Genomic DNA, 23,881 nt, shown 5'->3' with positions numbered 1-23,881 from the left:
CATTGGCTCCAAGGTCAGGGTGCTGTGAGGAATGCAGCCTCTTTTCCTCCCTATCCACAGAGGGCTGCTCCCGCCCAGGAGCGGCTGCCCTCTGTTCTGGTGCCACAGCAGCCTCTGGTGGGTGAAAGGCATAACTGCAGCGCCTCTCCAGCAGAACGGATTTTCTGTGGAGAAAAAGAATTCTGATGGGGGCATGAATTTTGTGCACGTGCAGAGGTGCAGGATTCCTCCAGGAGTAAGCTACAGTAAGCTTTGGTGACTATGGGTTGCAGATTCAAGTGCTAAAATAATAGCTTTGACATTTATTTTATCTAGTGGCCTGGGCTTTAGAAGCCACATCAAATAAAAAAGGGGGGGAGGGGGAAGGGAATTCAAAAAGTGAGAGACTTTGGTTAGGAATAGAAATGCATTAGGTTAGTTACATTAGGTTAGCGATAGAAGTTCCTTTCATTCTTTCAATATGATTTTTAAAAAATAATTAAAAGAAGGATACATTTTGCACAGTTAAAACCAAAGATTTCTGCATATGAGTATTATTTGTCAAGAAAGTATTAGGAGATATAACTGCAGACTGTTTTGACAAAGATAAGGATTTTTTTATGGTAACATCAGCTGGTATGTGATACATGAGATGTGGGTTTTTGACCACTTTTGAATGTCCCTAGCAGCCTTGCAACTATTTCTACTGATGTAACCATCATGTGCCTGAAACATTATTGATTTCTGCTTTTTAAAATAAGAACAGGACAAAAGTGCACAGAAGGCCTGGAAAATCTTTGGAGACTCTGTGTAGGTGCTTTTGAAGTTCCAAAGGTTTGAACTAACTGGGAAACAATGCTCTTGAGTTCTGGTTGCTCTAAAGAAGATCAATAATTACACAGGCAACTTGAAATGTCCAACATTAACAGTTTAATCAGCTGTAAAAACACCACATTGTGCCAGTCATGGCCCTATCATTTATGAAGGTCAATGATGACTTTTACTGAAGTATTATTTATGACTCAATGTGTTATGCCCCATAGCTGTGAAATAAATTAACGCTGAGTTCTGTTTCCTCTGGCAACAATGCTTTAAGCTTTGCCCCTGTATTATACCTATATTCTTTCCAGTATATTCCACATATGTAACTTTTTAAAGAAGCTGCTTTTTTGGTCATGGGAACATTATCAAGATAAGTTATACTGTGGCTGTGATTCCCTTTCATCCCTGGTCCAGTGGATGCAGGATCAAGCCTCAAATGAATCCAGATGCAGTCTTTTAAATGAATCATCTTCAACAATCTACCTTATTATGATGTAGACTTTACTAATCTGCCTGAACTACATCCATTTTACAGTATATACATTGCGTTACAAAGCTCTCTTTGATCTAGACTATAGAATCCTTTCTTATGTTGGCAATCACTTACTCACAAGAACAGTCCCACTGAAGGCAATGTAAGTAAAGGTTGCGCAATTTAGACCTTTGGGAATTATGCTAACTCCTCCTCTTCTAAAATATTCCCTTTCAGACGCCATTCTCTTGAATTCTTAACATATTTCAGAATATTTTATCTTCACCGTGCATGAAGGTACAGTTGGTTTGGCAATTCATATGGAATTCTCAGCGCCCGGGGTATATCATAAAAGAAATACCATGCCCTGATCAGTAAATTCTACTTCTCATATTCCCTGCTCAGCTTCTGACTTCCATTCTGAGCTCTGCATTCTGAATGGAAAGTATTAATAGAAGAGAAGGTATGCTGAATATGAATAACTATGCTTCCAGTTTATGAAGGCAGATCTCGAAGTACTTTACAAACATTAACTGAAGTTTCCCAGTAATGTATGTATTGATGCCACTTGTTTACAGAAGGGGAAACCTAGGCAGAAAGAGCTCGTCTGCCAGTAAAGAGCAGATCTGGGATTAGAACCCAAGAATCCTGACTCCTAATTCCCTGGGAGTTCCATGCTTCCTCTTATATGCTATTCTGTTTATGTGCTTTTATGTAGTGTAAATAAAGTCTAAGTTATATTTATTAGGGAAAAAGTAATGACAGTGCAATAACTGATAGTCACAAAATTAATTACAAGATTTCCAGATTTTATCAGGAAACAAGATTCAAACGCACACAGTGCATGCATGGTACAGTCTGTTGAAAAACTGAAGTTGAGAATGATGTTAATTAAACTAATCTGGCCAGATGTTTCCTCGGTCATCTGGATTTTCAGATTTGGAATGATAACACTTTTATTAAGATCTGAAATCTGCAAAATGATGATGGTTTACAGTGCTGACCTATGTAATCACAGATTCTAAATAATTCCCGAATTCCAAATAGTTCTATTTTCTAAATAATGGCAGATATGTACACATTTCGAGAAACTTTCTTTAGTCTGGTTCTCATGGCTGCAGTTCTTAGAAATGCATGCCTTATCTGTGACTAATTAGAAAGAAACTGTCAAACATGACATCTACAAGTGAAACTTACAAAATGGAGCAGAAATTCATTTTTTGTCCTAGAAGCACAATTCCAACAATAGGGTAAACTAGGCATGCAACTCCCATCAAAAATACTGGGAGCTGTACTGAAAAAATTTACCCTGTGCATAAATAGCACTGAGGTGAAACCAGAAATTGCAAGTACACAATATTCAAAGAAGTCATGACTATGACATAAAAATGAGAACTGCAAATATAACCTAGCGAGAAGGAGGAAAAGAGAAAGTAAGCAGCTATAATAGGACACTTTGCATTGAAAAGTATGCAACTACTTAGGAGCCATAGAATTTTTGTTAGCCTTTTTAAAATATATATATATAATTTCCCACTTCTGTATCTTTGAGAGTTGAAACAACAAACTCTGTAATTCCTCAGAGCCTTATTGCTAGGTGCAGGAGTGAAAGGGAGAAATATCAGAACATCTGTGCTCCTTGTTTAGGTCCTTGTCTAGCTTTGCAGACAACCTAAATCACATTGTTAATTTTTGGCCGTTTAAAAGATACTATAAGATCCAATCATTTTAAAAGTGACTAATTGAAACATCAACCCCTGTCATCTGATAGCCACTGTTAAACAATTAATGAAACCATAAAATGAACATGAGCTTTCTGCACCCAGTGCAAAAGCAAGATGTTCTTGAATGGAATCCAAAGAATAACTATAGATGTGTTCCCATCATTAGTGCAGACACCAACACAGAAAATTGTTTTTTTTTTAAATCTGAGGGAGAAGAAAAATGGCAAAACATCAACTGTAATTATGAAAAGGTCACTTTTAAACCAATACAAGACTGAGATCCCGAAATAATTCAGAGAATAACCTTTGAACTTAATGTTCATCTGCAGCTGTGGAATCTAACTAATGACAAGTAATGGGAAGAAGAGCTGTAAGGACACCACAGTGGAATACACACTGTGCATGAGTTGCATGCTAAGACCACTCAGTTTATGAAGGATCATTTTACACCAGTAATGTTGTGCTTTCACTGGTGTAGCTCACTGCACTAGCCCTGAACAAAATAAACTATCCTGGTAAAAGCACAGCTTTGCCAATATAATTACAACTATACTCCACCAGGAGATCTTTAATGACCCTGTAACCGTGCCTCAGTGGGCCACAACTGAGAATGCCAAACTCAGGACGAACTGCTGAGAAATAGGGCAAGACTTGTGGCTAATCCCCCATAGGATATACCGAACCAGCAACAAAAGTAAAAACTTCTGTTTCACCACACTGGCTAACAAGAAGTCATAAAAGCAGTTTCCTCCAGTATTCCAGTCCTTGTATTACCACCAAAAACACTGGATTTAAAGGTGAGTGGTTCTTTACAACCAGTCTCATCAAATAAAAGATTCTTCTGATCCCAATGGACCAGCCATACACCCAGGTCAATACAGAACTTAGATCTTACCCAAACATCATGCTGATGCCAGCGCTTTAGTATCTAAAATCTAAAGGTTTAATCAAGAAAGAAAGAGTTGAAATTGGTTAAAGAAATCAAATACATACAGTAATTGCAAAGTTGTTGGTTCAGGCTTGTAGCAGTGATGGAATAAACTGCTGGCTTAAGTCAAGTCTCTGTCTGCTTCCAAATCATTGGAAGGTCCTCAGTCCATTGGTTAGAATGCTCCCATCAGCATTGTCCATAGTCCAGAGACTTATATCTTCTGCCATGTGGAGGGAACCCCATTGTTTTAAACAAACACCTCAGCACAATTAGTGGAAAATAACAGGTAAAAGATGGGAGTTTGTAGTCACATGGGCAAGTCACATGTCCATGCTCAATTACGCTCAGTCATTGCAGGAAGCCATTACCTATATTCCAGACAGCACATTTACAGGACAGTCCACTCAGTGTAGATGGGGATTTCCCATGGTCCACTGTGAGTTAAGTGTCCTTTTGATGCGCCGCTCAACTTGAATAGTCCCTCCAAGATGTGAGGGCTAACTACCTTGTTAGTTACCCCAGAACCAAACATTTGAAATCCAGATATAGAGCCAATACTCATAACTTCAAATACAAAAATGATACATGCATAAAGATAGCATAATCATAATTGGAAAATCATAACCTTTTTATTGACATCTTACATGCCACATTTTGTACAAGACTTGTTGCAAATATATAACAGTGGTTGCAACTATGATCTATATCGGGGGAGGGCAAACTACGGCCCATGGGCCGGATCTGGCCCATCAGGGCTTTCAATCCGGCCCACGGGATTCCCAGCCCTGTGGCGCAGCGGGGCTAAGGCAGGCTCCCTGCCTGTCCTGACCCCACGCCACTCCCGGAAGCGGCCGGCATCATGTCCCTGCGGCCCCTGGGGTGGGGGGAGCAGAGGGCTCCATGCGCTGCCCTCGCCTGCAGGAACTGCCCCCCACAGCTCCCATTGGCCGGGAACGGGGAACCGCGGCCAATGGGAGCTTTGGGGGTTGTACCCACAGGCGAGGGCAGTGTGTGGCGGAGCTGCATGCCCCATCCTACCCCCAGGAGCCACTCCCAGACATGCTGGCCACTTCCAGGAATGGTGCAGGGCCAGAGCAGGCAGGGAGCCTGCCTTAGCCCCACTGCCACCCTGGAGCCACTACACCCCGCACCCCAACCCCCTGCCCTGAGTCTCCTAACCCCCTGCCTTCAGCTGCCTGCTGCACCCGTCCTGCATCCCAACCCCCTGGCCTGAGCCCCCTCCCGCACTCCACACCAGCTCCTGCACCCCAACCCCCTGCCCTGAGCCCCCTCCTGCACCCTGCACCCTTGCCCTGAGCCCCTTCCTGCACACTGCACTCCCTCCCACACCCTGCACTCCCTTCCACACCCCGACCCCCTGCTCCAGCCCTACATTCATGGCTCTGCATACAATTTCCACTCCCAGATGTGACCCTCGGGCCAAAATGTTTGCCCACCCCTGGTCTATGTGGTCATATTTTAATCAGATAACATCACAGACCTAAAAATCAAAATGGATGCTATGCCTAGCAAGGAACATAAAAGGGAATAAGGCATTATAAATACATTAGGAGCAAGAAGATGATGAAGGAAAGTGCAGGTTCTCTACTTAGCGATGTAGGAGAGCTAATAACTGATAACATCAAGAAACCTGAAGGGTTTAGAGCCTATTTGGTCCAGTCTTCACTAAAAATGTTAATGGTGATACTCAACACTATTAATATTAACGAGAAGGGGAAAGGAACGCATGCCAAAACTGGGAAAGAACAAGTTAAAGAATATTTAGATAAGTTAGATGTATTCAACTTGGCAGGGCCTGATGAAATCCATCTTAAGGTTCTTAAGATACTAGCTCAACCAATCTTGGAACTGTTAGCAATTATCTTTGAGAACTCATGGAGGATGAGGTCCCAGAGGACTGGAGAAGGGAAAACATAGGACCTATCTTTAAAAAGGGGAATTATAGACCAGTCATCCTAACTTCGATATCTGGAAAGATACAGCAAGAAATTATTAAACAATCAATTTGTAAGTACCTGGAGGATAATAGGGTTATAAGGAATAGCCAGCATCGATTTGCCAAAAACAAATCATGCCAACCAACCTAATTTCCATCTTTGATAGGGTTACTGGCTTAGTGGATGGGGAGGGAAGCAGGGGACATGATAGAACTTGATTTTAGTAAGACTTTTGACACCGTCCCTCATGACATTATCACACAAACTACGGAAATGTGCTCTAGATTAAATTACTATAAAAGGTAAGTGAATAACTGGTTGCAAGACCATACTCAAAGAGCAGTTATCAATGGTTCACTGTCAAACAAGGAAGGTCTATCTAGTGGTGACTTACAGGGGTCAGTCCTGGGTCTGGTACTATTCAATATCTTCATTAATGACTTGGAAAATGGATAGGAGATTTTGCTTATAAAATCTGTGGGTGACACCAAGCTGGGAGTGGTTGCAAGCACTGTGAAGGTACAATTAGAATTCAAAATGACTTCAACAAGAATTGAAGAATTGGTCTGAAATCAATAAGATGAAACATAATAAAGACAAGTGGAAAGTACTTCGGAAGGAAAAAAATCAAATGCACAACTACAAATAGGGAATAACTGGCTAGGTGGTAGTATTGCTAAAAAGGGTCTGGAGGTTATAGTGGATCACAAATTGAAGGAGAGTCAACAATGAGATGCAGTTGTGAAAAAGGCTAATATTCTGGGGTGTATTAACAGAAGTGTCATGTGTAAGACACGGGAGGTCACTGTCCTGCTCTATTTGGCACTGATGAGGCCTCAGCTGGAGTACTGTGTCCAATTTTCAGCTTTAGGAAAGATGTGGACAAATTGGAGAGAATCCAAAGGAGAGCAACAAAAATGATCAAAGGTTTAGAAAACCTGACCTTTGAGGAAAGGTTTAAAAAGGTTTAAAAAGTTGGACTAGTTTCGCCTTGGGACAAGAAGACAGACTAGGGGTGACCTGATAACAGTCTTCAAAGAACTAGATAAATTCATCGAGGATAGGTCTATCAATGGCTATTAGCCAGGATAGGCAGGGGTGGATCACGAGTAACTTTATCCACCTAAGTAGTCCTACTGACATCAATGGAACACTCACCGGAGTAAAGTTACAGCTCAAGCCCATTGTTATACATTTTGTAAAGAATCATACAAACTTACAATGCTATCTTTTAAAATAAAATAATAATAAATAGTAACAAAAAATAAAGCATGAAAGCTTGTAATATCTGTGCTTATAAAAGTTGCAATTACATTTTTCTTCCTATTCAGTACTGATTAGCCAAGTAAATACAACAGTCTCTCACTTTTTCTGATCAGGAGAACCATGAAAAATTAGCAGAAACAGAAGGACAATACACTACAAAATATTCGTTGTTCATTAATTCTTACAAATGTATTTTCGTTTTAGCTCTTTACATATAAATCCCTCATAATGCACTAATAAAAATGCCCTGTAAAAAAACTGACATCTCAGTAATAAATAAGAGACCATATTGCGGCACTGTGTGATTAAATGTGTGGGGAAAGACTGCCACTTTTCATGTGAGCCACCAGGGGTAAGGATTAGTGAGATTCTGCTCCAGTTTGAAAATGAAATAATCAAACAAACGGGAAGGAGAAGAAAAACAACAACAACAAAAATGGTAAGAAAAAGGAAGACTGGAAGTTACTCAAGCTCAATATGTATATTTATGAAGTGACTCAGTAAATTGGTGTTGGACTATTGAGCTTTTCACCTCTCCGTAGCTCATTAGTTCAAATGTGAGCTAGGAAAGGTAGTAATTGAACACATTATCTGTTGGCTGTTTTGTTCACTATGGGAAATGAGCTGGAGGCCTCAGGAAAGAAGCTAAGTATTTCACGAGCAGTGAGACTGAACTACCTTCTTGCACCAAAAGTTGGTCTCTCTGAAAAATGAGATTGAGACACATTGGCAGGGCAGTGTGGGCACACTGCTTTGCTGTTACCTTTGTTACATCTATTCTGTGGATAAGGAGAAGATTTCTGCGCCAGGCTGTGAATCTGGTATCTTTCACAAACACTAATTTCACTTAGTAATTTGAACATATATGCAGTTGGCAAACATGATCTCCATTTGCTTTGTTTTAAACATGTATGAAATCAATGTGAGTTAGGCTCCTAGGTGCTTTTGAAAGTCCCACTAGGCACCTATCTGCATCTTTAAGCACCTAAATACCTTTGAAAATCTGGTCCAGAGAGACATATTAGAAAAGTGTACACAAGTAACAGTCCCAGGGTAACAGATGTCTGTTTTATTTCAGATTCCGGCCATAAACACCTAGCATAAGCTTGATTAGCTTCTACTATAGCACCTTATTTTTTTCAAGACGTATTTTCTTCCAGACACTGTTGTTTCTGCACAGAAAAGTCCTTCAGACCTCAAAGCAGAACAGACTGTGTTTACAAAAAAGGAGTGGATAGGTCCAGTGTCAGCAGTTTGAACAACCATCTCCCTGCCTGGTTCCAAACAATCATGAAGAAAACCATTCCAGAGATGATCCATAGTCACACCAATGCTTGACCACAAAGATATGTGGACAAACATGCAAATTTGTACCCATTATTTCATTTGTAAACTATGTTATGTGTAGAGATCTACAAAAGAGCATCTAACATACTTGAAATATCCTCAGAATTTTGAGCACAGGACCTGAGAACAACACCTAACCTTTTTTCCCAGCAGGATAAATCTCACGTTTAAAACTACAATACAGTATGGAAGTTGATAAATATTTTTAAAAAGGAAGGAATTTGTACTGCACCTATCACAATGAGGTCCTGGTCTATGACTAAGGCTTCTACAGTCTACAGCAATAATAATTATAAATGGATAAAGTTTTGTAAAGCGAATCAGATACTACGGTGATGAGCGCAGTATAAAAGCCTATATAGAACAGAATAAGACACTGCACATTTACATCCAAACTAATGTAAATTTCTCCTTGGACAAAAATTGCACAGATAATAACGTTAAATTAATTAATTAATTATTACTGCAGAAGTCCTATAGCAATCCTTTTCTTTCTGTAATGGACTCATTTATTTCTTTTAGGAATTTTCCATTCTGCCTTACCTACTACTTCCCAATCATTAGCATTCTCTGTTATGTTAGTACAGCTTAACCAACTATATATTTTCAGAGTTGGAAAGATTTCCAAGCCAACTTTCCAACCTGTATCATTAGTGACTGCACTAGCAAAATCAGAAAAATGTTAAAGGAAACTGCAGAGGTGGAAAATGTTTCTATGAAAGAGCAGTATACTTGGTACACAGAAATAAATGGCTGAACATTATATTTATTTACTATCCTAAAACTATGTGGCTCAACTTCTACCTTCCATTTCACTTATGCAACTCCCATAGGCAGAATTTGTACCTAATACTTTTAAATGAAAGGTAATTGGCTCAATTCACCCCAGGATTATACCATTTTCTGCCAGCATAACCCAGGGGTCAGGGCATCAGCTTGCAGAAAGTCCATCCCTAGGAGGGCTGTTGCTGTACAAGTGACCATTAACTAGTCAACACAGCTCAAAAAGTGAGCAGAAGTGACAAAGGATGGAGCATGAGTCAGGCAGCCAGGGATGCACTCAGAATATTCCCAAGGCAGCTTCTGACAGCAGGGTTCTTAAAAAGCCCTAGCTACAAGTTAAAGCTTTCTTACCTTAGTGGACTACCTAGGGAAGGCAGCAGTACAAACGCTGCCCACCTTCCCTGGGGAAGAGAAGAATACAGTTTAAATTCCTATGTATCATCAAAGGTGAACTGATGCCAAACAAGTTTAAATGCCTTGGGCCAAACCCTGCTCTCTGCTATTTTCCCTTCAGTGGAGCTGATGTAACTGAGATCACAATTTGGCCTAATGCTCACAAAGCTAATTAAAAAAAAAAAGGGGGGGGGGGAGGAGGGATCACTTCATCCTTGACAACTATTGTATTAGATGCAGCTACATTTCAATGGCATTCAGTTGAGTTAACTGATTGAGCTATGACAGTTTTTCTTTGCAGTCCTATTTGCATGCTTAACTACACTGTAGTATATAATCACAGAGCTGTCACTTTCTCAGATCTCTCGAGTATTTCTACCAAGCTCTGTAGCTTTCTGATACTTCTCTTTTTTTAGTTTCAGGAATGTGAGATGGCTGCCAAGTACCCTAAATTACTGGTATATGGTTTAACCCATTGTAAGCTTTAGATTTCACCTACTCTGCATTCCCCGACCACCACCACCACCTAAACAGGCATATCCATCTGCTTTCAGTATTTTTGATAATGTGTACACATTTTTTGCCTCATGATAAGAAAACTATTTACCTCTTAATCTCACCTCCTTGCCTTGCAGTTTATTCTCTTCTCTCCCTTGCATTTTACCTCCCTGTAGTCTGCTCTCAGTTGCCTCACACCTTGTGATTTTTTTCCTCTCTCTCTCTCTCTCTCTCTCTCTCTCTCTCTCTCTCTCTCTCGTTGTTTACTCTCCTCTTCATTTCCTCTCTCTCTCTTTTCCTTTTGTCTCACTTTCCTCTCCTCACCTAAAGAGTATAACATCCTTTTCCTGGACAAAAAGGCACTATTTCTGATCTGGTATAAATCTAGTACAGGGGGTGGTGTGGAATCCCACACTAGCAAACAAGAGATGGCCCACAGTCAGAAAGGACATGCCCAGGATGCATGGATCATTTCCCCTAGCCCCTGCAATTTGCTATCATAAAACCATGAGCAGAACTATCCATGGAATAGTCTTCAGTCTGTTGTGGTTTTAAATGTAAACCTACCTAAGGTGATTTTCCATTCATGCTAACCATAAAAAGTATTGGCGCTGCTGCACTGCAAAAGCTTAAGACCACAAAAGGAATAGATTGCAAAGATTTCTGTTGCACTTCAGGTCAGTGACATAGTGATAGGTGTCATGGACACCAGTGTAAGATAAAACAGTGTGGGCTGTCATCAGAGTAGGCTACTTGATCATATCATTATTTATCTATCTATATCTCATACAGAAATTTCATCATCATGTTTATGGGCCAAATTCTCTGCCATAGTGCCATATTACTCTAGCAACACACCTTGCCGATTTACCAGAGGCTTCAGAGGTTGGGTAAAAGGGAATTTTCCAGAATGAATTAGAATGGGAAATAGGCATCTTTATTCCCACTCCAGAGTGAGCTTCAAAATTGATTCTAGAAACCATGTTTTTTTCCCCACATAGAAAAGTGTGGGTGGCTATATCCACTGTTTCTGTAGATGACTTGTTTTTGAATGGTTACGTTTTCAAGAAGTTTCCAGAAGCACATAAGCCGTGGAACAACTGAATATGTGATTTAAAATGTACATAAACTGAAAAAAAAATTAAAATTAAATATTTCTCAGATGCATGGAACTATGAGCAAAATTAGTATTTAAATCTCAACTGTTTTACATATTTATTGTGGATTTGTGAGGGTCACTTCCTCATTATACACAGTACTGATATTGCAAACTTAGGGATATATTCTTTTCCCCACACATGCAGGTAGCACTCAGTGATCGTAATGGGGTGATGCATAAATAAATAAAGAAGAATAAGCCCCTTTGTTTTGATGCTATTACATTGTCACTATTAATCCTAGCCAGCCTTAAATATGGTTTCTTATATTTTCAATTTGTATCTTATGGGAAAGAAGATTGCCTTCTGTTAGTTTTTTCAGTAGGACTTCAAGGTTAGTCTGATGAGTTTTTAATAGTCTGTACATTTTGCAAGATACTCTGTGAGGAGTCTGGCACTTATGTACTTATATATGTTCCTATCTGGTATAACCAGAGATGGGCTAAACCATTCTTGAGTAGCTTGTTTCTCAGAACACACTGATATCTGTGTTTGTGTGTGTGTATAAGATAATTATTGCTATGCTATCCACACCTCATTTACTATCTTATGATAAAGTCAGTAATTTTAACCACTACTTCAACTGGTCCTGGAGGGATTCAGTTTACAGAGATGCTATCAACTTCAAAACAACATGTTTGCCTGAAAAATGTTTCTTATTATTGTTACAAAACTAGCCACTAAGGGAGCTACATCTGGAAAGAATTGGGTGGTGAGCAGGAACGGAATCTCTCTTTTTTCAGCTGATTTTGTGCAATTGACAGCTCCTTCTGTCCAGTTATTTCCACTGTTTTCCCTTCAAATCCAGGGCAGTGGCAGTATCTGAAACTAATTCAACTATTTAAAAAATATCCACATTTCAAACTGATGGTGTCCGTTTATGTGAAGGACCTCCTGGTGTTGTAGTGCCCTTTTTTATTTTGCCATATAGTCAGTCTATCAGCAAGTTCTGAGTGCTGACGTACACTTCCTGGTTGTGAGACAAGAAACACTGTGGTACAGTAAACTCAACAAATGCTAACACATACAAGACAGTGTTATAATACTCAGGTCAGAGGTTAGTTCTGGGGATTGCTAAAGCGATAGGGATGAAGCCAGTTCTATCTATGCCCAAGCTATTCTTAAGTCATTGTGTAGAATGTATTTTTCCCAAAGTATGATAGAATAGATGTACAGTGGAATATTACTTTGGGGCCTAAAGTTTCAATTATTGTTGAGTGATAGAAGCTGAAACTAATACAGCTGTTATCTAGATGTGCCAACACTGTGATTATGAAGAGCTGGAAATATGAGATAAGTATTACAAGCCAACAAACCTTCGAGCTGAGAGTGGTGCCACCACCTACAGTTAGCTTGCTTCAGCTGCACGGACAAAATAGTGTATAAGAATAACAAAAGCTCTCAGAAAATCTGTTGGAAACTTATGTATTTGATAGGTTATGGCATGAGAATAGGCTATTTCTGAAGCTACAAATTATAGGGTTTACAGAGGTTTTGTGTGATCTGTAATCCATTATATCTATCAGCAGGAGCTGCATAACAAAAGTATTGATTGGGGATCTGTTCTATGCGGCATTAGGGCCCTTGGCAATTTGTCCAACAGGCAAATCTGGTACAGAGATTTACATTGGACTTAGTTCAAACACCACTTACTTGCATATTCCCTCGTCCTTGGGATAACAGTAACACCAATAACAATTAAATACTCCTCTGATAAACCAACACTATATAATACCACAGACTTTTCATGACTACCCAAAATAAAATTAATTCTCCTTTTTCTTCCCAACAGACTGTCAAACTTGGGCAGGTGGCTATTGCTGTTCTCTGCCCCATGAGATTTCTTTGACTGCATGCAAGCCATAATACATTTTTATTGGAATCACAAGGAAAAGATTTAATATAAAAATGAAAACAAGTGCAATTACAGGGGCAGAGATAGAAATACACTATGAAAGTCAAGAGTAGCCTATTAAATATGATTTATACAACACTGTGGGGATTAATTCAATCTATTGGCATTTTCAAATGCCCTGGCTTCTCCCACACTCATCAACAAATGTCCATCATTCATTTACTGCTTGGTATAAACCATCTAAATCACTTGCTTCCAAAATAGTTTTGAGGTTTGCAATCCAAGGGCCACAGCTTTCTGGCCTTTACTTACAAAAGTAGTCCTTACTCACCAGAGTAGACCAATTAAAAACCAAGAGTTTTTATTCATGCAAGTAACTGCAAGACTGTCCCCAAGTTTCCAATCCACCTCCTTTTTACTGAGGTTCAAAAAATTGTTCCAGATCCTCATGGGCAAGTCCTTTAGCCTTTGGCACTATGTGTCAGAATTCACTGTGCTAAGTGCCAATTCAAAATTAATCTTCACTTAGAATGAAATTTGCCCCTCTGCAGAGCACCAGCACAAGGTCTATGTGCCATTTAAATCTCACTTATATGGTATCTTGAGGGCCTAAGTTGTGCCAACGCTTTTTGTTCTGGCTTTCTGCACAATGATGAATTTCACACTTAGGGTATGTCTACACAGCAATGAGAGACACATCCTAGCCAACTTGGGCTTGCGGTGCTCAGGCTGTGGGGCTGTTTCATTGCTGTGTAGACTTCCGGGCTCAGGCTGAAGCCTGGGTTCTAGGAGCCTGTAGGGTGGAAGTGTCCCAGAGCTTGGGCTCCAGCCTGAGCCCCGAAGTCTACACAGCAATGAAACAGCCCCACAGCTCAAGTTGGCTCGCATGGGGCAAGTTGGCTTGCAGGTTTTTCTTTGCTGTCTAGACATACCCTTAGTGTCAAGAAAAAAACTCCACTGCCAAGAGCATTTGGTTGACGCATCTACAGGAGGCAGCTTTGTTATATTCACACAAGAAATGTGATGTTTTTAGAGTCTGTGAGTTAATTAGTGATTCTATTTATGATGATGATAGTTTGTGCAGCCTTCTTTCTCAACCACCAATACGCCCTCTCTCTCCTTCCTCTGTACCGAGACTATAAAAATAGGCTACATATAGCATGGCTTTTTTTTCAGGCTCTGCTCAGCAGATGTTTATTGGCTCGCCCTTGTGCTTTTCTCTCAAACTAGGAGCCTAGTTTATATTATTGATTTATGCTGCCTCAAACTCAAGGCTGAAAGAATAAAACGTCCTAGGAGACAAATACTGTAGCAAACAGACCAGAGAAGAAAATGTACTTGCTATTATTTTGAGAAACAGATAAGGAGGGGAGAGGGGGAAAGAAGAGGTAGAAAGAAATATAATGTTGCTCTTCTGCTTCCAAGGAGAAGAATAAAAAACTTTGTATGGAAAAGCTACTTGCTCTCAGCTTTAACCTCTATCACAATGATATGCTCTGTTTATGATTCTTTGTTTGATTACTCTGGCCTTACTGACTTTAAATTGCCAAAGCACTTTCTCACAAACACTCTGACACTTAAACTTGAGACTACAACAGATTAACGCCACCCTCTTGTTGCTCACTGGAAACAGCTAGCTATTAGGATGCCTATTCTGTAATGCTGGGTTCCGGAAAAGATTGTATTCTCATGCCTCCATCATCTAACAGGAGTAGAGGATTCTTATAGAGTTCAGTCACTTGGACAAAAATACCAACACTAGGTATTAAATGGACAAAACATTTAACTCCGAGCATGAAAAACTTGTTCCTTAGGGTCTTATCCTGCTTCCTCTGAAGTCAATGGCAAAACTTCCTTTGACTTCAGCTGCAGCAGGTCAGGCCCTGAAATTCTGTCAGATAAGATTACAAGACAAACGTATAGTCTGAAGAGCATGTGAAATGCTTAATGTTATTCTAACATGAAACTATTAAATATGTTTAAAGGAGTCTATTTGGCCATCTGTAGCTTAAAGAGATTAAATGTTTTTCTTATCCTGCACACTGTACATGGGGCACAATATTTCCATTTAATAATCTGTATTTGTTGCAAACTATTAAGCAGTCAGTAACTGTACATAGCTGTCTCTGGCAAGACAGCATGCTATAGCTGTAAAAGTGTTGTCTTTTATTTCTTCCCGATTAATATATAACAGCTTCTCCAGCTTCCTAATTACATACATCCCTTATTCTTTTTAAACAGCACCACAGAATTTAAACACTAGTTGTTGAATAATGTGAAAAAATATGGGTTATACACTAGAAGAAAAAGATCAGCTGTCATCGAGCAGAAGCTAGATTCCCAATAAAGAGAACTAAGAGAATGTCTCAACTCAGATGATCAGCTTTAGCTAATCCAACCTATTTTGGCCACATGAATTACACTCTGCTAAAAGAGAAGAGTAATTGCTATTTGAACAGAATGATAGGCTTTTCCTCTATCCTAAAAAAATTATTAAAAAAAAATCAATTCCCTTACATAGCAGGCAAAATATCATCACTAAGCAAAAGAACCAACCTGCTTTCAATTAAATTAGGAGACCATTTGAGTATGCAGTATAGTTGTAGCCATGTTGGTCTGAGGATATTAGACAGACAAAGTGGATGAGATCCAATAAAAGATATTATCTCACCCACCTTGTCTCTCTAACATCTGAGCACACAGACATCAGACCAGCCTTGAGTCAAACCCAATTCCTTTAGACTAGATTTTATTACCTGTACTCACATGGAGTCATATCATACGTATCAAATAATCGCATTGAAATCAATTGGATTACTCATGAGTAATGGTCTACTTGTTACAAACCGGTCTGGTAACCAGTAAAGTCACCATTCTGTAGTCAGTGGACCTAATCACTGGGTTCCAAATTCTTTCAAGCCCACAGGTCTGGGTACAGTCTGGTCACTAATTCTAGCTCTCGACTCTAGGGCAAACACCCGAGTCTCAGACCTTGTCTGATGCCCTTCCTTCAGACATGGGACACCTCAGTCCAGTTGTCCTAGACCCTGAAACCAACATCGGACTTCCAAAGGCCCCAGTCACATGCGCATGCTCCCTCAGAGCTCCACCTAGGCTCACAGGCACTCTGTGCTTATTCATTTGACCCTTTGGAGAAAACATGGCAGAAAAGCAAGGAACACAGGCTTAGCAGAGGAATTTCTTAACCAAAATCTCTGGAAAAAAACAAAGTTCTGAGATGCACCCTCCCCTAATCTGAGCTGATTCCTTCTGAGAGTCCTCGGTTTGTCAGCATTTCAGGCTTGACAGAGTCCCTCTTGCAAGACCTTCTTATGTTGGGCAATGGACAGCCCTATACACAGAGTAAAGCCCACTCTTAAATAGGGCCTCCATTTCTGTGCCACATGCTCAAAATGTGGAGTGCCATATCTTCCAGTCACCCTTGTCTTCCTACACATTGGCCTCCAAGAGAATGGCAATTTTTCCATGTGTGGGCCAGCAGCTGAGATTCAGTCAAATTTGACAGGTTTCAGAGTTGAGACACCCAGATTGCAGCCTGGATGTTGGTCCTAAATTGGTGCTTAAATGACATGTCAGATGTCTGGACTGCAGCATACCAGGCTGTCCCTGAGCAAGTTCAGTACTCTACATGGGTTTACTTTAAATGCATGCAGTTACTGAAGCAAAACTTAATACCAGGGACAAAGGAACTTTTTGTCCATATGTGAATAAAATAAAAGATTTTGGATTACACAATGTGATTTTGCATTTCTGCATAGAGTGAGTCATTTCACACCAGGCAGTGACACATCACAGCATTACTGTGCCTTCTAGTCAAATCTGTCTGCTAAAGCTATTCTTTAGCACATGCACTGTACAACAAAAAGTACTTAGTTATTCCAAAACCTTCAAGACTTGCACAAATCTTCCCTAAAGAACATGCACTGAGGCCTAAACATGAATTTATAAATTAAAATCATCATTCATGGCAGATGTCCCAAAAGGAAAGTGTCTGGCTAAAACAGGGGTCGGCAACCTTTCAGAAGTGGTGTGCCGAGTTTCATTTATTCAGTCTAATTTAAGGTTTTGTGTGCCAGTAATACATTTTAACGTTTTTAGAAGGTCTCTTTCTATAAGTCTATAATATATAACTAAACCATTGTTGTATGTAAAGTAAATAAGGTTTTGAAAATCTTTAAGAAGCTTCCTTTAAAATTAAATTAAAATGCAGAGCCCCCCAGACTGGTGGCCAGGACCCGGGCAGTGTGAGGGCCACTGAAAATCAGCTCGCGTGCCGCCTTTGGCACGCATGCCATAGGTTGCCTACCCCTGGGCTAAAACCTCAAATCTAGCAAACAAATCTGACATATCTGAGACACGAAATATATACTCAGACATATACATTAAAAAGGAAAAATGGATATCAACAGCCACTGTGGACTTCATGGTCGTAATAAGGGACAGAACTGAAGTCCTTCTGCTCCTAAAGAAAAAGCATTTGCTTCCTGCTCGAACGTGGAATCAGCAGTAGTTTTAGGGTGAAATCCTGACCTTGCTGAAAATCAATGGCAAAATTCCCATTGACATTGGTGGAGCAGGATTCCGCCCTTAGGGCTTATAATAGACAGTCTGATATTCCACCTGCCCAGGAGCAGTGGCACACTGTAAATTACAGGCTCCCAAGAGCCAGAAGTACTTTTTCATTTCATGGCCACTGGTTGCAAATCATCACAGGATTGTTCCAGGAATCTCTTTAAAATCTTGATGCATGTGAACATATCACACAGGACGTTTTTAAAAGGCACCTATCAGCTCCCATTTCATGGCCACCTGCTAAGAATTATAGCCATGCTGTAACTGAGGAACTGGACATTGCATACATATACATTCCATTCTGCTGATGCAAAGTTGGCATAGCAAGGCAATGGTGGATACTCTTGGCATGGGAAGCCCTTAGTTGGTATAGAGTTATATGGTTTCCCCCTTCATAGCTACTGGTCGTAGTCAAGGAAAAGTGGTGGGCCTGGGGCTCCTTTACACCCAGCTGATCCCTGGCACTCAGCACTGGGATGGCTCCAGGAACCGGGTATCAAGAAGGTGGTTTAAAGTCACATTGCCCCCTCCCAAGTTGTGCTGAACACCCCTCATCTGCAGCCCACTTTCTGCCCCTGGAAATTTAGTCATTCTAATAGGAGATACATAGGAACAATGACTAGAAAGTGTTCATTTGTTTTATAATTATTTTGAGGTCTCCTCACTAGAGGCTGAACCTCGAATTAAACAAGGGAATCACCTGCTCCACTTGCTTTGACAAAACATTAAGGGAATGGATTTGTATTTCTAATGTTTTATGTAGAGCTTTAGAATGAGCTACATGAATAAGAAACCTGCTACCTAAAAAAGCAAAGGCCTTCTAGGCAGTATCAGAGACTGCTAATGAATATTAATATGAGGATTGGGTAAACTGGTTTGGGTAAAATAAATAAGTTTAAGGTGGTCACCTGAATCTTGAACCTAACCTTTTTTGATGTTCAACGGGTGCAGCTAACTTTTATTTCTCCTTATGAATTCCAGTGACTTCCCACTCAGTTCTGCAGACTTTAGAGGAGCAGGTAATTCAGATAGACAGTTGTACTTTTGAGTTCTTATTCTGAACTGTGAGCCTTTTGAGGTTCACCTGTCAGACCTGAAGAAGAGCTCTGTGTGGCTCAAAAGCTTGTCTCTCTCACCAGTAGAAGCTGGTCCAATAAAAGATATTACTTCATCCACCTTGATAAGCTAAGCATGATTATGAACAGAAAGAAGATGCATCATGTCTGAAATGAAGAATGTGAGCATGCAGGCAGCATGTCACAGCATTCATTATGATGAATGAGAACTGAGAGGGAGAGTCAAGGCTAAGCATGTAACATGGCATGACATTTTCTGCATTTCTTTCAAATATCTTGTTTAAAAGATAGAACAAATGGCCAATACTCTTCCTCTCCATAGAGAAGAGTTGGGTTTACGAAAACAGGGCAAGGGATTACACTGGGATTTATCATACTAAATATTTCCTGTCAAGGTTCCTCCCCCACTCTGAACTCTAGGGTACAGATGTGGGGACCTGCATGAAAAATCTCCTAAGCTTATCTTTACCAGCTTAGGTCAAAACTTCCCCGAGGTACAAAATATTCCACCCTTTGTCCTTGGATTGGCCGCTACCACCACCAAACTAATACTGGTTACTGGGGAAGAGCTGTTTAGACACGTCTTTCCCCCCAAAATACTTCCCAAAACCTTGCACCCCACTTCCTGGACAAGGTTTGGTAAAAAGCCTCACCAATTTACCTAGGTGACTACAGACCCAGACCCTTGGATCTTAAGAACAATGAACAATCCTCCCAACACTTGCACCCCCCCTTTCCTGAGAAATGTTGGATAAAAAGCCTCACCAATTTGCATAGGTGACCACAGACCCAAACCCTTGGATCTGAGAACAATGAAAAAGCATTCAGTTTTCTTACAAGAAGACTTTTAATAAAAATAGAAGTAAATAGAAATAAAGAAATCCCCCCTGTAAAATCAGGATGGTAGATACCTTACAGGGTAATTAGATTCAAAACATAGAGAACCCCTCTAGGCAAAACCTTAAGTTACAAAAAAGATACACAGACAGAAATAGTTATTCTATTCAGCACAATTCTTTTCTCAGCCATTTAAAGAAATCATAATCTAACACGTACCTAGCTAGATTACTTACTAAAAGTTCTAAGACTCCATTCCTGGTCTATCCCTGGCAAAGACAGAATATAGACAGACACACAGACCCTTTGTTTCTCTCCCTCCTCCCAGCTTTTGAAAGTATCTTGTCTCCTCATTGGTCATTTTGGTCAGGTGCCAGCGAGGTTACCTTTAGCTTCTTAACCCTTTGCAGGTGAGAGGAGCTTTCCCCTGGCCAGGAGGGATTTCAAAGGGGTTTACCCTTCCCTTTATATTTATGACATTTCCTTTTACGGGATACCAGAGCAACTACTGAAGCAAAAATTCAGTTGGCAAGGACAGAATTACAGGTTCTAACTCTCAACTCGGCCTTAGAACAATCTTTGCTTTTTGAGACGTACTTTGTACTTATAAGTAGATTATGCCTTTCTGATGGCATCTTCTTATGTGTCCTTTAACAAAACTGAGAAGGACTGGTTTGGTGATATAAACACAATCCTCAACATTCATTTAAGGTGAGTATCTCACTTAGCATGCATAGTGCTCTGCTCCCCTCCCTGTACACACAAGGACTCTTCATATTGTCTTTGTAACTCCTCCAACTCCTGCTCGACCTCAATCTCCCTTAGAGAAGGCTCTCAACAGCCAGCTTGAAGCTTGTTTCTACGGACAGGAGCAAGCCATCATTAAGAGGTCCCTGAAGAGATTTAATTTTACCCCAAGGAGTATCTAGAAGAAGTTTTTATCCTTCAGTGCAATGAATATTTAATGAGCACATGTCTACATTACACATGTTACTAGGAGGGTGACCAGGTTGCTTCTCCAGGTTTCGGTTAGGGGGGTCATGCATGGTGTTGCAAATGCATTCATTAGGTAGAAGGGAAGTCAGGTTTAGTTGCTTCTCAGAGAGAGTGTGGTGGGGGGCCTGGGGTGTGTTGGTCAGCAAGTTCATCTGAACTGAGGGTTCAGATCTTGGGGACACCGGGCCCAGAAAGTTGTAGCAAGTTCAACAACTGGGTAGAGCAGATTATACTGCATGAACATACATTTGTCTCTGGTCATTCTGGAGGCATTTCTTAGTAATTTATCAGTTTCAGTTCCGTCTTGTTACCTTCTAGTCTCTTTGGAAGTCTGTCCCTACCTAGGGGCTTGTCTACACTTATATTTTATAGCGCTCTAATTTTCTGGCTCGGGGGTGTGAAAAATCACCCCCCGAGCGCAGGAAATCTGAGCGCTTTAAAGAGCTAGTGTGGACAGCCTCTGAGCGTTCCCGCAGCAGTGCTTTGAAGTTTCCAGTGTAGACATACCCTTAGTCTCTGCACTCATTTCATCCCACACCACCTTCAGATCCTCTATTCTACTGCTCAGGATCTCCTTCCATGCTGCCCCTTACACCTGAAACAGGCTCCACTTCCCATGAACCAAGCATCTTCTTGGTTCTCTCTCTTCCCTCCTTCTTCAAAGGCCTGATCAATTGACCATTGAAGTCAACTGGAAGACTCTTGTTGACTTTAGTGCACAATGGATCAGACCCCAAATTAATGCCACCTTAAAACGTACTCTATCTGCAAAGCTTTCATGTGTTGATCTCACCAATGTTTCCCTATTTACCTGTGTCTGGGGTGTTGTTGCTCCAGTTATTATATTCATTAATACCATTTAAACTGTAAGCTCTTTGCAGAAGGGATCTTACTTTCTGCACGCATTGTAAAGCACTGTGTACTTGCATATGGTTATATAACCACAAGAATCAAGATTAAAGTCATAGTAGCTGACAACTCTACTGTTAAAGCATTAACAGAGTTTCCTTCTAGTAGGCAGTGTTTTATACTCTTACTGTAGCCTCTTCTAGTCTGTGTTAAAGCTTTCATTCTTCTTGTCAATAATAAATTAAGATCAAATATTTTTACTGATTCAAAAAACCTAATGCTTTTCTGCCAAGTAAAAATAATTGAGCACAACAGTAAGCTAAAACCCTGCTTTTGAGACACTTATCTCCTGTATGTTGGTGCCTCATTGTCCAAAATAAATTAATATTACCTTACCTGCACAGTGTCATTGTCTGTCATTTACACTACATTACATTCACATCTACATTTCTGTCATTGTCACAGGGCAGTTATCAATTCCTCCTCCATCTAGCAAGTATTCATGCTCTGTTTTGTCCTAGAAAAAACTAGCAGATGTCAGTCACAATTGTGGTAGATCTGTAGAAGAGCTTTATGTAAGCCTGAGAGTTTCGCTCTCTCTCTCTCACCAGTAGCAGTTGGTGCAATAAAAGATATTACCTCACCCACCTTGTCTCTCTAGTATCCTGGAGCCAACATGGCCATAACGAGACTGCATGCAGCATATTTTAGTAGGACAGGGTGGCTACCAGTGGCTGCCTCACATTTTAATGAGTACACTACAGAATGCTAAAAGTACAGCCCCCATTTCAGCGCGGTGCAGGACAAAGGCTACAACAACCGTACAAGCTAGGGGTGTGATTCCCAGTTCGTGCACACACACCTGGGCTAGCTCTCGTTGAGCTAGCGTGAGTATACGTAGTATAGCTGCAGTATCATGGGCAGTGCTAGTGGAGGCATGGCTTTGCCATGCCGAGTACCTACCCACTGGTTTCAGGCGGGTTTGTGCACAGCACGACTTAGCCATGCCACCGCTGTTGATGCCCATGCTAATGCCATTACACTGCTATTTATACTTGTGCTAGCTCAGTGAGATCTAGAGTGAATACACCTACACAAGCGGGGAAATCACACTCCTAGCTCAGGGTGCAGACATAGCCTCACTTTAAGCCCATTGACTTCAGTCGGGCTATGCACATGCTTTAAGCTCGACACATCATTTTTTAGTAGCTTGCTGAATCAAGGCCATAGTGAGGTGCCAGTGTATTGCTGGGTATCTACCACAAATACTATGTGTAGCATTAAGTCTCACGTGGACATTTCAGAGAGTTGTGATTAACCTGCAACATTTTTCTGCTAAAAGTAACATAAGCTGGATTTCAAATCAAAGAGTTTGCCCAGTGCAACTCCCAGTGAAGTCAATGGCAGTCTTACAGCACCTCTGGCTTTAATGGGAGTTGGATGAGGCCCTCGGTGAATTGGGAAGGAACCTAGGATGTCTGCTCTCTGTACTGATGCCGCCCAGAGGCTAATTACAGTTCTCATGTATTATTTAAAAAAAACAAAAACAACCCCCCCCCAGCCTCAAACATTACTGAGACTGTTGAGGATTCTATGCATTCCACAGCACAATTCAATAACAAAAGAAAAAACAAAACACAAATAAGTTTGCTGTTTGCATCATTGTCCCTGATCCCACCTCAGCTGCTACTGTTGTGACTGCTATTGAGATGAGGAAGACCCTGCTTCTTCTTGCTTTACTTTATTGCTACACCTCAGAGCAAGCCAGTGTTCAGCTGTCACAACTTTGTTACATGCAATCCTGCACGCAGAAACATATGTATGTCTGGCTTGTGGTTCTTAAGCCTTAGCATGGGTGGTTCAGACCTGCATTGCCCAGCTAGGGTTCTGCTTCTCCATCCCTCTTTGCCTCTCTTTTCGTAACCTGCTTTCAGGATGCGTGGGAACGGGTCCAGGAGCAAGCAGTCCCTGATGTGGTTGTGACGTTGCACCCCATAATGCTTTCCAGAAATATGCTTATGAGTGTAAATATGACATGACTGAAATATGTTTTATGCTAGATATGCCATGTAACATAGATTTGCAAAGGTTATGCTTTACTGAATATATTCACACTATTTGTATGCATGTATCATTTTTATATCTGAAGTTATGAGCGTTGTATGCTTGTATTTGAAGTGTTTGCTGTAGGACCCGTTCCCACCCAGATTTGGTCAACATAGTGTGAAGGGGTTATTCAAGTAATTGGGAGTACTTAACTAACAATGGACATTGAGAGACACCAATCCACATCTGAGCTTTCCTGGGAACATTCAAACTAACATGTAAATGATAGCGTCGGCCTG

The 23,881-nt window shown here is 40.6% G+C and overlaps 1 protein-coding gene across 2 annotated transcripts in view; it reads right to left on the bottom strand.

The window, feature by feature from the left end:
- Nucleotides 1-23,881, bottom strand: part of SH3GL3 (SH3 domain containing GRB2 like 3, endophilin A3) — a 74,104-nt gene that overhangs the window by 25,871 nt on the left and 24,352 nt on the right. Inside the window, exon 1 of one of the 2 annotated variants that reach the window (XM_043523520.1) lies at nt 3,991-4,177. The exons of the other annotated variant lie outside the window; for it this stretch is intronic. The gene's annotated coding sequence lies outside the window, so the exon portion shown is untranslated. Of the gene's footprint in view, nt 1-3,990; nt 4,178-23,881 lie in introns of those variants that run through there. 2 annotated transcript variants of the gene reach the window in all.

This window comes from Chelonia mydas, chromosome 10 (genome assembly GCF_015237465.2).
Source record: "Chelonia mydas isolate rCheMyd1 chromosome 10, rCheMyd1.pri.v2, whole genome shotgun sequence".
In the NCBI taxonomy this organism is placed as follows: Eukaryota; Metazoa; Chordata; order Testudines; family Cheloniidae; genus Chelonia; species Chelonia mydas.
Note: the sequence above shows the minus strand (reverse complement) of the source record. Positions and strands in the feature narration are given on the sequence as shown.